Raw genomic sequence first — 14,658 nt, 5'->3', positions numbered from 1 at the left:
CCTTGGAGTTGAGAGAGTTAGGAAAGCTATCAAGTTTGAGGAATTGGAGAACTGATTAATCCAATATTCCAAAAACTTAATTTTAAGAAGATAATTTTGACATTTTTCCAGGGAGCTCATGTTGTTTACTCATACTTAAGTTCTAAGGCCACCTCAATTCAAGAAGTTATAAGCTGAATGGCCTCTGCCTCATAGGAGCTTGTGTTCTAACAGCTGTCAGGTAAATAGGTCTATTATTATTCCAGTTTACTAGCTGGGAAATCTGAGGATTAGTGAATGTAAAATTAAACTTGCTCAAACAATAAATTCCAGAGCTAGGATTTTACCCTGTTCTTGTTTTCAGGGTATAAGCTCCTAAATATCCACATTATATATACTGCTTCCTGGTTTCTTGCACTTCCTGCAACCTAGATTTAAGTACATATTTCCTTTATCTGTGTAGTGTAAAATTATACTAGAAGAGAAATCTAATACAGTTTCTAAGACTATATAGCTTTCAATTAAGTAAACTTGATACAAATAATAATGTAATACATATGTTCATAATATTGTCTTGAAAAGAAATAAATTTAACATTTTATTTCATATTTATGTATAAACCCAGACTAATAATACCTACAATTGTTGCTAATAAAGTATTTCTTTAAGTAAGAAAGCATGCATTCAATACTAGCTGTAAAATAAATACAGATTTTCAAATTGGAAATTATATAAGAAAGGTCTGTGTACTCTCAATACACTCTAAAATACTATATATTGTCCCTGATCTGTGTACCAAACAAAATCTTAATGTTATTGCTTTTGCTTATCACTTTTACCCATACCATCTCTTGGAACTAAGCTAATAATACTATCTGCCCGGTGCTTTCTGATTATTAAACACTTGAATTATTTAAGTCTTTCTTTATCTTTCTTAGTACTACTGGTGGCAAAGTCAGCACTGATGTACCCTTTATCCCAGGAAAAATTTACTGCTTCTTTCATTTTCCCAAAACAAATGCTATTTTGCACAGAACTGAGTTAGGGAGAAGGTATAAGACTGTTAAAAAGAACATTAAGGTTTCTACACTATCTCTTAAGGTAGACCTCATTTTCTTGGACAGCCTGCCAGGAAGATCTCATAGTCATAGAATCAAATAAATAAGAAAACTGGCAGATAATGCTATACTAGTCAATGCTATACCAATACAGGAAACTTTTCTTCAGCAATACTGGAATTGTAATTGGAAACTCTTCTTTTGAATGGCAGCCTTTTATTTTTTAAGAGTAATTTTTATTTGAACATGTTTCTTTTGTGAATGGAAATCAGTTTCATTGCGGTTTAGCTTTTTATTTTGTTTTAGACAATAAGCTAAATTGAAAAGAAAGTTGATGTGATAGTTATATCCTCCTCAGATTTTTTTCCTAGGGAACATGTTTTAAGAGATTTTAACTGTATCATGAAAAAAATCTCTACAACTCTTAAGAGCAACTTTTGGTAATTCATCATCCACTCATCTTCATTGTAATTATCTCAAAGTTTCAAAGTTTATTTTTCTAAGGCCAATGACGTGGTATTTTAAAAATATGATTATAAGAGTTAACATTAGTATTTTATTTGCATTTTTATGAGATTAAAACTAAAGATGGGTTTAAAAAATATGAGAAGTGTACTCAATCTGATCTTTTCATGGTAATGCTGTCAAATTCCAAAGGTTTCTTCCATATTTAACAAGCTACCACACATGGTGTTTAAGTGATTTCATCTTTTTAACAAGACTTCACTGATATTGTGAGATTGACAGGATCTGTTAAGAATTAATGTTCTTGTTTGACATGCTCTTGAAATTTCAAGCATTTTCTAATTATTACTCAAATAAGAAACGAAGATTATGCAATACTATTCTTAAAGCCAAAGAAGGAGATTCTTAAGTATTATTTCAGTATGCTGGCTTTGTTTCTGTAAACCTGAAGAAAAGCCTTGTCATTGTCAGCTAATCTCTAAGTGTTTCTGTTGGCTTGGACAGTGGTGCACAGAGTGAGTGGGTTGCTACGTGGACTTTCCACGGTTGGTTTTAAAATTGATGGGGATCATTTGAACAACTGGGAAAAACAATAAAGAAGTACAGTTTACAGGTATTGTTTTAATTGTTCTACACTGTGTGTGTGTGTGTGTGTGTGTGTGTGTGTGTGTGTGTAATAAGAGAAAGTTGCTCCAGGACACAAGGGAAAGAGTTGGGAATGATAAGGCCATTTGATCAAGGTGACAACCAATCTGGATGATGTAGTCCCCTGGGAGTGTTTCTTGCCCTTAATCATCTGCTTTGGCTGTCTACTGACTAATCACTCTCTCTTTCTACACATTCTGCCTCCTAGACCCAGCCAGACTTGCCATACAATTGGATCTGGCTTTGCCTCAAAAATATTGGTTCAGTCATAGTTAGATGGTGACCAATGAGGGGGTTTGTGGGCATGGTTCTTTCAGTGCTAAATCCAGGATAGTCCCAGGCAAACCAGAAGAGGTGGTCACCACAGATGTGTATTCTGTCAAAAGCCAAGCACAGTGCATGCTTCTACAGCATGTATAACTAAAATTGGAACCATACAGAGATTAGTAAGACCCCTGCACAAGGATGACATGCAAATCTGTGAAGCATTCCATATTTTTTGCTAATGTTTTAGTTCTCTTTAATCTGTGAGTAAATTAGGTGAGCCAGTTTTCTCTAAACAAAACAAAGCCAAGCCAAACACATGGGCTGATTTTTATAACCCGTGTCAGGGTTGCTATTCAGAACAGATCCAAACATCGTATAATTTCATCTTCAAATCAATTCTTTCTTTTACTGGAAAAGATATCTTACAATAAGAATGAATAAGTACATTCTCTACCTGTAAGGAAACAGAGAAAGGGAAAACTGAGGAAGAATGTAGGTTTCATCTTGCATTCTTTTTCCCATGGAAACTTGTGGATCATGATGAAGTGCTCTTTACTCTGTTCATCTTGATCCAATATTTGATTAAACAAATAATGCTTAGCATAGGTTGTGAACCCACTAAAATCAGAGAGCAGAACCAACAAATTTAGCAGCATTGTGAAGTACATGCCCATTCTCAATTCCCCAGCCCCAGCCCAGTATTCCCGTTTCTGCCTGGGCTGGGTTGCTTGTAAATAAGCAAAAGGATGCAGCTGTCATATATGAGAAAAAAAAAAAAAAATGAAAGCCTTGTAGAGGGTTTTTCTTTTCTTCTTTTTCTTATTTTCCTGCTTCCTCTAAATAGATAGTTCATTTTATTTTAATAGTCATGTGTCTTGGATCCAGCAGTCAACCTTTTCTTACTGATGGTGTTCCTACTTAACTGGAGTCTCTGTCATCAGCCTGACCTTGTAGCTTTCCCTAGTGCCATTATACCCTGGGTGCTGGCTTATTTTCATACAGCAGCCCCCTCTACTTGATCCCACTTCATCTACTTCACGGACACAGACATTTGTTGGGCTTATTAGCTCAGCAGGAGCCTTATCATATTTTGTATCTGAGGCTGTTGGAGATGTCAAGAGATGGAAATGCCGTGTAGCTTTTTATCCTCCTTGCTTGCACTTTCTCCTAGAGCCCAACACCGCATTTGGATTCAGGGCTCTCTTACTCCTAGCTGCTGGGATCTCTTTAAATATGTCTTGCTTTGCCATCTGTACCAATAACACTGCAAAGGCTTAGCCATGATTAGGCTGTCAAGATTTATTAAGTTAAAAAGTATCAAAGTTTCTAGCTGCAACTCCAGACCTTTTAAGAGTCTACCTCCTTTGGAATCCCTTCCCCCTCCTCTCTAACATTACAGTCAGTGAGCTTCGCTTGACCTTGACCAACATCTGCACCCAGGGAACACTAATGAATTTGGGCCAATTCATCTCAGAACTCCAGATTTAATCAAGCTGACATGCCAGGGAAAGCAGACTATAATTAACTCCTAGCATTTTAGGTAATCTGTAAATTTTCATAAATTTCACCTGATAGATTTTTGCCATGCATAACATCTCAGTTTTCTTTGAAAAGACACAATGTTAAAATGAATACGTGCCTAGTTAGGAACCAGTTTTCAGTATTAGAAAATTGTGTGTGTGTATGTGTGTGTGAATTTTTGATTTCAGAAGCATACTGAAACCGAACACAACAGTCTTTGCTTTGTAATAACACCCATACACTGCAAAACTGGTGCAAATTTATTCCATTTTTTCAATATATCTGACTCAGTTACTTTAGTACATTTACATAAACTTGGCTGTATGTTGTATAAATAATTTTTAAAGGCCTGTATTTAACCATTTTAATTTGGTCATCACTTTATTTAGATGATGGATCATGCCATTCATGTAAGATGTTTTTGCATTTTGCAAAATGTTTTTGCATCCGAAACAGAAAGATCTCTAATTTGACAGAAACTCCTATGTCCCCCAAATAAATGGAGCAGTTCCCATGTATTCATTTATAAATGTCATTATTATCACCTCAAATTATAACCCAACTTGTCCATAATAAACCTATAAATGATGTCCATGCAAATTTGTTAGAAAAAGTAAGTCTTCACATGTTTGTCATTAAATTAGAATGATGCAGTTTTTGAAAACGGAGTCCTTACTTCACTTCCAATAGTCTATACGGGTGGTGCTGTGTATCAAAGTGAGAACATTAACATATAATGGAAAATCTTTCATTTCCCAAGTAGTGTACATTGCAAAAAAAAAAAGGTATGCTAATAGCATTATTTTATTGCTATTGTATGTCATATTTTCTGTAAGCAAATTCAAAATTAAAGTGTGTTTTATTGTAAATGGAATGTGTTAAGTATTTACAAATAACAGGTGCTATAATAGAGAAATATATGCAAGTTTTCCAATAACCGCTTCTAAAACAACAAAGGAAATTAAAACTGAATTGAATTCAAGGATTATATTTATAAATATCTTATTCAGCGCATGAAATATTCTTCAGTGAGAAAATGTCCAATTTGAACTAAAGGAACTTTATTGATCACATATTTTAAAGCATGTTCCACATAAAGGCCAATCTCACACATTTATGCTGGCTAAATAGAGTTAAAAATTTAATTTAGTATTTGCATACAATTTATTAAAATATTGATTGAACCGTATTTTATCCTTCGTAACATGCCATTTACATGATCCTTTTAGAACGTGCCAAGAACCATAGTATGCATAACTGTTAAACTTGATTGACAAAATTTTAGTCATTCGGAAACTGTGAAGAAATGGAAGTTTAAGTGATACTAATTACAATAATGTATTTGAATTAAATATTTTTTTAAAAAGCAGATTTTTGGAGGTAAAGCTGATTATCAAATGAAAAATTCTGGAAATATTCCTTTATGCTTTTAAAGACTGTAAAATTCCTTTCATATTTTTTCAAGGGTCAACATTTCTCTCCTTTCCATAAAATAATGTTATTTTGAAGAGGAATATGCCAAGAATGGGATTTTTCAACTACCATTCATTCTTAAATCTATAATGAGCTCCTTTAACCAAGACTCCAATAAACAAGTTATTTCTTGTGGCAGCAGATACCAAACAACAAATTTTTAAAAAAGCCATGAGATTCATCTTATTATTTTTAACTAGTTGTGTTAATATCTAAATGGAACTATCCTTTATTTAGTGTTCTTCCTCATATCTTTATGTAAATGCTTTACGAATCATGTGAGAAATTAAAATTATGATGAAATTTTCTCCAATCTAAACAGTAAATTAGTAGTTTTATTAATAAAGGTGGTAATTATTTTTGATTCCTAGCCCATCGTTTTGTTCATAAAATCACATTGTTCTATTAAAGGTGCAAAAGAATTCAAATGGTAGAGATGGTGTAAAGTAGGCAAATGTGAGAGACGGAGGGTTTGTTTTTGTTCGTTTTCTATTTTTTCTTGATTTTATGTATTTTGGTTATAATGTATTGGTCTAGGATAAAGAACATATTAAAATTATGTGTAAGAGGAAAATTCTTTGTTAATGGAATCAATATTAAATTAGAGATTCTGGTGAAATGAAAGACATTTTACATTTATAAGGTTTGCAGGTGCTATATTAATATCATCATTCTCATTTAATTGGTGGATAACCCTAAAGTGCCTAAGGAATTACTAAAGATGTTCCAAGTCTAATGTAAATAGTAGACTTGTGCTTTTCAGAGGTTTTCATATGTAGAAAAATGTCTTACTTGGTTTTATATTTGTTTAATATTCACTAAGGGGCTTAGACATGCTGATAGGGAATCCCTGATAGTGTTTCTGTTTATATAGAGAGAATTTTAGTTTGGTCTGTGGGTGCCATTTAAGTGGAGTGTCCAAATTAATAGAGTGGGGATAATCAAATCTAAAAGTGGTGAGGGGAAAAATCTCTGTTATTTTCAGGTTGATCTTAACAACAACAGATATTTGTGTAGTATATTACATTTTATAGCACTGTGTTGCATACCTTTTCTTATTTGATCCTCACTAAAATTTGTAAAATGCTTAGGTCCTTCAAAATAATTGGCAAAGGACTTTGGTATCAGACGAACTGCATTCAGGTCTTGCCTCTCAGTAGCTTATATAACCTCTCTAAGATTTAGTATCATCAGTTAAAAAACTCAGGAAAAATGTTCACAGGATTGTGGCTATGTAAGGTTTAAGCACTATAATATATAAAAGCACTTGAACAGTGCCTGGCACACACTAACAACTTTGAAGGCTAGGACCATGTGCTTTTAACTGTCTCCTTAGCTCACTATTTAGTACCTAGTAGAGTGCATAGGAGTTCAGTTGAAGTCTGTTTAATAAATTAATGAAAAAAATATTGTTAGAACTGAGAGGAATAGAGTCAAATGTTTTGTTTAAAGTTACGCACCTGGGATGTAACCTGGGTTTTTCTTGCCGGCTGCTAGGCTGAGGAATGTAAACCCGGCTCTGCCTTCCATTCTTGAGGGATTAGATTACTCTTTGTCTGCCAGTCTGCTGATAACTGTGCTACCCTTTTTGCTGCTCCAGCATCTTCATTGTGGATATCTACGGGTTATTTGTTGTTTCAAATCTCCAGCAAAGCACAACATCTGGCAGGAATTTATAAAAACACAATCAAGTAGCCCAGGAGTTTGCTCAAACTTAGGCCATCGTGATGCACACACACAAATTTTTTTTCCAGCCTTCCTGCTTTGAACAATGTCAGGTGATCAGAGATATGTTATAGGAGTCTTACAGTAACAATCATTTTTCCCAGAACACATCCTTATGGTTATTTGGATGTTAAACTCCCAGAACCAGAAAAAGCATGTTATCTCACTTTTTGTGAAAAGTTAAAGATTTATAGTGCACTTGCATCTGGAACCACACACATGGAAATCAAAACTTTAAGGAGGAATTGGGGAGGAATTTATATTCTGTAAATATAAACAGAGCTTCAAGATAGTAGTTACTTCATTCAAAGTTAGTCATACAGAAAGGGGTCCCAAAACAAAAAAACAATAAAAAGCATTAACAAAAAAAGCCTCACTACCACCACCAGCAGTGAAACCAAAAATAAAACAAAAACCACACAACAGGAAAGGAACACTAAGAGAAGCAAGGAGGCTTAAAATTTCAGTTATTGCAATCTCTTTAAGATGAGTTTACCTTTGACTGTCATATGATTTTGTTCAAATTTCTTTTTAATATTTTTAAAGCTAAAATTCAGATAATCAAGGAGCCATATACATTGATTGCTTTGTAGGGATGACTAGCTTTTATGGAATTCTCAACATATGATGCAAAAAATTTTCTTCCTATAGCTATACAAATCTAGCAGACAAGTACCTTTGGTGCTGATTAAAGATATACAAGAAATATCCATCTTGTATATAGGTGGATATAAACTGCTAGATTTGAAATCTTATTGGAAGAAAGAGAGAAGCATATCTTTATGCTTACTACCATTTTTTAGTCAAAGATGGGAGCCAGCGAGATACTGAGAGAGGAAGAAAGAAAGAAAGAATTGATTCCATGCTATGTGTTCAGCTAAAAGTGCTTTGGACAAAAAAAATAATAATAAAAGGTCATAGTTCAGATTAAACTGCCAGGCAGTCTATATGTGACCTGCTCATTATATATTTATTGTTTCTTGTCTGTGGAAAAATGATCATTATCATCATGGTTTTCACCTGACTTTCAAAAATGAATGCACATAATCTTTTGCATTATCTAAATAGAATAGGTTATGTTCCTTGCAGTTGCTAAACTTAAAATGACGGAATGTTCATTTAGCCTGTCTGTCTTACCCATCTCTTCCCCCACCCCCTCCGGCTGTTGGGAGAAGGGAAAAGAAGAGACAGTCTATTTCCTTTGGCCGGCAGCTGTTTCAGCAATCAATGCCAGTGTCATCCTATGAGTCAGCAAGAGACATTTAACGCTCTCTTGGTTAGGGGCTAACTCTGACACTCCCTGGAGCTTTACCCTCCTCTGGCCCAGTGCCAAAGGAGTTTGGTAGTCTCCAATCATCAGGTCAAAGTCCCCATCTCACAGCTCTGCAGAGTTTCCTATGGAATCTACATTACCATATAAAAAATTTGTTTATATCGTTAACAAGTTGTCTCTCATTTCCCACTCATAGCCAATATTAAAAAAATGTATCTTAAAAAAAGAAGAAACTTTTTTAATTTTCCAAGGAAGTAACTGAAATAAAAGTGACAAATTAAATATGATTTTAAAAAGCTTCATTTTACAAGTTCATCTATTGACTTCAATTGCAAAGGGAAAAAAAAAAGTGAGTATTTTGCAATATGCAGCTTAGGTCTGCCATTTAGTTTTTGATGTTCAGGGTTAAATTTAAATCCACATGGGCTAGTTACCAGTCTCCACAGTTGCACCCAGGCAGGACTAGGAAAGATTGATGATTGTGATTGTGAGATTAATCCTGTAATGTTTACAAGACTCCTGAGCTGAAACCTGGTTGGTCATATCATGCTACCCAGAGAAGGCCGCTTGGCTTGCCAGGGTAATTTCTTCTGATGCAGTAAATAACTAGGCATAATGAAAATACTCTGATGTATTCCACTGCCTGATTGATGCCCTGCATGTGATACAGTAAAAGCAGTGCACTTCCTATCACAAATTTACATATACAAACCAGCAGAAGACGCATGATAATGTCAGCATCCTGCAGAAGCCCTGGGATGCTACACAATTTTATAGCAGTTATGAATTACTGTTGACCTTTCTGGCCTCTTATACCAGTATGCTAGACTTGAGCATATTGAAAGTCATCAGTCTGAAGCAGTCATTCTTTACATAATTATGGCTATTTGTTGGGGGGAAGGCAGTGATTCTTTTATTGTTAAGAATTAGCATTAAGGGATAACACTGCTGTGATTTGAGACATTCTCTGCTGCTTTATACACATTTTAATAGAGGGAGGGAAAAGACAGCATATTTTCAAAGCGTGATCATAACAAAACAAAAACGCTAACTAGTTTCTAGTATTTTGTTAAGTATTGAAGAAAAATGATACTGGCAGCTTGCATTCTTTTTTGAAAAAATGTAAAAGTTTAAAATTATGTTTTAGTATTTTTCTGTAATACTTAAGTCAAATTTCTTATTTAATTTTGTGTGTCTATGAACTGGAAAAATATTTGGTAAGACCAGAGAAGACTTTTGAGTCTATATATAGACTAAATTTTTGAAATCATTAAATTTTTGAATCATGTAGATTACTTAATGCAGCTCTATACTTCATACTAAATATTTGAATAATCAGGCTTTCAGAACATCACTAAACACAGCTCCTTATTATCATTTGCATTTTAATGTCCTTAAAATTATTACACTAAGGGAAATGTTTTTGATACATTACAACATTTCCTCTAAATGTGTGATTATGTTAATGAGTTTTCAATCAGTATCCTAGCCTGACACCGTAAGAAAATTTATGCAAAGTTCATACCCTGTCAGGGCCTTTAATCAGGACCATTTATTAGAGCCCTGCCTTCTTTGATGGTTGCTGCTGCCTTTATTAAATATACTGACTTGGCCATCTGAAGAAAAGGACAATAAAAGGTTACTGGGGATGAAAGCATGAATGCTATTTGCTCATGTTTCCTTTACAGACACTTCTTCAATAATTAAGGAAGGGCTTTCTTTGGCCTTTTAGGCTTTTGAAGTACATATCAAACATAACTGTCCTTGTTTTTATGGAATTCTTAATGCTTACATTTAGTCTTAAACCTGAGTAAACTAACTTAGGGTTGTAAGCATGGATATATATTAAAACAAATTTTTTTTCTTAGTTAAGAAAAATCATAGCCTGGTCAAATATGTGACATTATGTCACTGAATTTTTCTGTAAGGAGACCAGATATGCTTTAAATCACATGAAAATAATTAAATTAAAAAGGAAGCCCCCTCCCCCCTTTTCATTATTAAAGGTGGACATCAGTTTTGTTCCTTTTTTTCCCCATATGGGGACTTGGACTGAGCTGTGGATCTAGTATATTAATGAATTGTGAATTTGACAAAACAGCTTTCAATGAAAGAAGTGCATTTTTTTAGCTTCTGCCATTAGCACTAGTGACTTTAAGCAATTAGTTAATACACTGTCTATAAATTTATACAGGGGTTGAAATGGGCATGAACGGCACCATTTTTTCTGGATTACATGCAGAGAAAAACACAACACACCGCAGCCCTCGCTAAGCAGTATTGACAACCCGGGGTTTTGATACAAATTCAATATGAGGAAACAGCCTCACTTCAATGAAATACAAATAAACAACAAATTCTGTTTTAACGCGCCTAAATAGGCAGTAGGTGAGTGACAGGTTTGGGTCTCCTAGGAAAGCCATTAGTTGGAAACTTGATAGAAAAACGTTTGATTTGAATGTACGTGGCGTTTCCCCTCGGGGTGAGCTGAGCCGGGTAGGGAGACTCACAGGCACCCCTTTCACCAAACGTGCCTGCTGGGCTACATCTTAGAAAATGAAATCTGTAGGGTCTCCTAATACTAACAAGTGTATAACTCTACCATCAACTGGGAAGGCAGAGTAATTATAGTACTCCTCTGATTGTTCATTTTCTCATTTTCTCATCTCCCTTAAATCTCACTCTCTTTGCCTTCCATCCAAATTTAAAAAGCATTTGCAATTTCTAGAATGTTGTTCATCCTCAAGAAGAAATTCGTTCTCTGGTTCACATTAATATGGCTTGATTTTAAAGATTATTCAGACCCCACTAAGGTAATTGCTGAAATGTTTATTTAAAAGAAGTGGATTGTGGCCCAAAATTTGGTAAAAGATCTGGTCAGGAAATCACATAGTGAATACATCTCAGACAGTTTCTCTCCCGATTTAGCACGGTTTATCCACATCTGGTTATTCAAGTCTATAAACAGCAGCTGCAAAGCCTATAAGATCATACCTTATATTGCTCTGAACATTTTTTTGGAGTAGTCATGTCTGTTTTTATGGATTTCCTCTGAAAAAAAATACTCTTCTATAGAGAGACTGCTAATTTGTATTTTAAAATATGTAAAAATAAAGTGAATTGTTAAGTCATACTGTTAATTGTTCAGATCCAGAATTTCATAATAATAAAAGTTAGAACATTAGTCATGCTATAAATTTAAACACTGGTACACAAAGTAATTAAAATTTAAAGGAGTTTTGAGTTAATCATGTTTATGTAAGAATGCAAATTAGGTTAAAGAAAATCTTAGTAAAATGAACCCTTTGACATCAGCATTATGTTTAATTTTATGCGTGTGTTTTCTGATATACTGCATCACATAACCATCATTTTCTCTGACTGCTGGTCCATCTCAAGCCCCCATAACCTTCAACCCTGAACACGCTCACACACACAATCAGGCAGAACAAATGAATCAAGTAGTGTCTTCTGGTTTGAAGAAAGAATGCATCTCTAAGCACATCAAAACAGCCTATAAGGCGTCTTTGTTATTATCTTCAATATATTATTATAGAGTATTGAATTACTATTTCACTTATTTTGGAGTTAGGAATATATATGTCTTTGGTTTTATCAAATAAGAAGGATTGTGGCACTTCAGTTCACAGGGAAGAATGCAGAGAGTAATCATGAATATTAAAACTAATAAACCTTGCTGACAAGATTTATATATTTTTGGCATTGGGTTTTTATTCCTACCACTCTGTATATCTGGGCAAATATTCAGAACATTTCTAAATATGTATATGTATGGGGGAATGCATATGCACATAGTGTCTCCTCACCCTTCCCCCTCCCATATGTTGGAGTCTTATGATGTGAACAATAAGAATGAAAATCAGCTTCTGCAAAAGGCAGCAGCAATCCCATGATTCTATTGGAGCCAATCACTTAACATATCATTCATAATGCTAGCCTGCTCCCATCATCCTTGCCCTGTCAGTAGTATCTTTCTTCATTTTCTTCTGCTACTCATTTCCAAGGAAGTGGAACCACTGTATCATTTACTGTCCACAACCAAAGCTGCTGATTTAAGGGTTGATTTGTTATTTTCCATAATGTCCTGTACAATTCTTTTTGATTTCGATGCAAAGTTTAAGTTGGAGTAAAGCCTTAGATAATTTTGACAGTGGAAGGTTTAGATAAGATTAAATTTATCTGTAGCTTTGAATGGCTCTATATGGTTTTAAGCATTTTAAGAGATTTAAATAAGTGTTTTATGGTAAGTGGTCCTTTTTTCTTTCAAGACTATTATGCACTAAGTGTACAAAATAAATGACCTAAGTTATCTTTAGCACAAGTTAATATTTCTTGTCACTGAAAATTGGTGACTCAAAAATGTCTATAATGAGAAGGAAAAACATTTATTCACCATATCCTGAAATAGTTATGGTCCCATTATGTCTAACAAGGCATCCTGAAGGCAAATTTGTTATAATTTGTATTTTTTCTTATTATTCTCACAGTGGACAGTGATGATTCTCTGACTTAAAGCCTAATCACCAGTGCCTATTAAATTTGGGTTTATATGTTGCTGAAGGTAGAACTGATTATCATAGCGAATGAAATACTTGTTTGGCCTATTCCCAGAGGGCAAAAAGTCATTCTTCAAGGTGATGCATCTCATTTGAGGAATACATTAACAATTGAAGGCAGTTAAAAATACATGTGAACTCCCAGTGAGGCAAATCTGAGGTTGACCACATATATTTACTGACTGACTCTTGCCTTATTCAGGGAGGAAAACTGTGCTATGGAAGGCTGATTTCTGCAACACCACTAGACATTAATTTACAACTCTAATGTGGCAAGTGGATCACGTGTGCTGAGAAAATATTTAGGTTCTTAACACATTTGTTCGCTTTTGTATATCATTGAAGTCATAGAGAAATTATATTAGAAAATTTAAGTCCTAAAAGGATTAAAAGCCATTTTTTAAAAATTAAAATAAATCTCTTATTTTAAAAATGTACAGTTACCTAAACAATAGCAATGCTGTTGTGTAGGAATGGTTCCAAAAGCTTATCAGAAAGTGCAAAGGTCTAAATTATTTAAAAGGGGGAATTATTGGTTAAAGGGAACTGGTTAGGTAGTGATTTTCTAAGTTACATTGGCATCCACAGTCAAATATAGGTTGTGGTGTGATTACAAACCACCAATGTCAGCATGCTTTCGCATTTTCACAGTGTTAATTTTTTAGGTTCAAAAAAATACCAGTATTTAAAAGTGAAATCATAATTCATTGAAGAAAAATGGAGGCATAATTAAGCATGAGCATACAGTTTTTAGTATTTATCTCTCCTAAAATCTGCTAAGTTTAACATAACTGTAGGAATCTCTACAGTTTTGGATATATTACTGTAAAGAACAGTGACCTGATAAGAAATGCCAGCAGTAAATAATTTAAATTTTGGTGAGTAAATGCAGGAAAAGTAAAAATTTGGTGTAAAATTTATCTGAAGAGTGCTGAGCCTTCCACTGTGAAACAAAACAAAACAAAACCTTTTTGTATAGTAATTTTTCAGAATGCTTTCTCATGCATTAGCTACTTAGCCACCCCAAGAACTCTGGGAGGTGCACAAAGATGTCCCATTGGTCACAAAACTGAATTTCAGAGAAGTTGTATAACATCCAGAAGCCAGAAAGTGCTGGGGCTGGACCTAAGTTCTAATCTTCAGACTTCTGGTTCAGTGCTCATTCTTCTAAACCACACTGCTCCTTTTTTCCGTCAAGTAAAAGGACTGTGAACATATTTCACTGTGTATGATATATAGGTTTATTGGTAGAGTGATACAGCAGAGCAGCGAGGTGCAAACCATGGAAATGAAGTCATGCATAAAACTGCACAAGAAATATGTATATTGAAATTCCATTTCAGGAAGATATTGGGGCCTTGTGGTTCCCTATGTTATTTATGGGTACATTGTTATTCAATTATTATTGTTGTTGTTGTTATTATTATTTGCCTTCTCTGATGATGCACCATATTGTTTTAAATAAATTGTGCCCCAGGCCATATGGAACCAGAATGGAGCATTTTGATTAAAAAAGAGAGAGAGCATTATCTAGGTTCAAGTGCTAAACTCCTCCCTCGCTACAACCTAAGGGCATTGCCGGTTCATGATGGAGGGAATGCATTTCTGTCTCTGGGGATGGAATCATTTTCAGCTGATTTTAGCGCTGAAATAACTGGTGTTTCAGAGGAGGCTT

At 34.4% G+C, this 14,658-nt stretch overlaps 1 non-coding gene across 1 annotated transcript; it reads left to right on the top strand.

Moving 5' to 3' along the window:
• The first annotated feature begins 2,545 nt into the window (after positions 1-2,545).
• Positions 2,546-2,647, top strand: LOC119509700. Its single transcript, XR_005211763.1, has one exon. It is a non-coding gene; the product is annotated as a U6 spliceosomal RNA (small nuclear RNA).
• The last annotated feature ends 12,011 nt before the right edge of the window (positions 2,648-14,658 follow it).

This window comes from Choloepus didactylus, chromosome 14 (genome assembly GCF_015220235.1).
Source record: "Choloepus didactylus isolate mChoDid1 chromosome 14, mChoDid1.pri, whole genome shotgun sequence".
NCBI classification, from domain to species: domain Eukaryota; kingdom Metazoa; phylum Chordata; class Mammalia; order Pilosa; family Megalonychidae; genus Choloepus; species Choloepus didactylus.
This window is presented reverse-complemented; position numbering and strand designations above follow the sequence as displayed.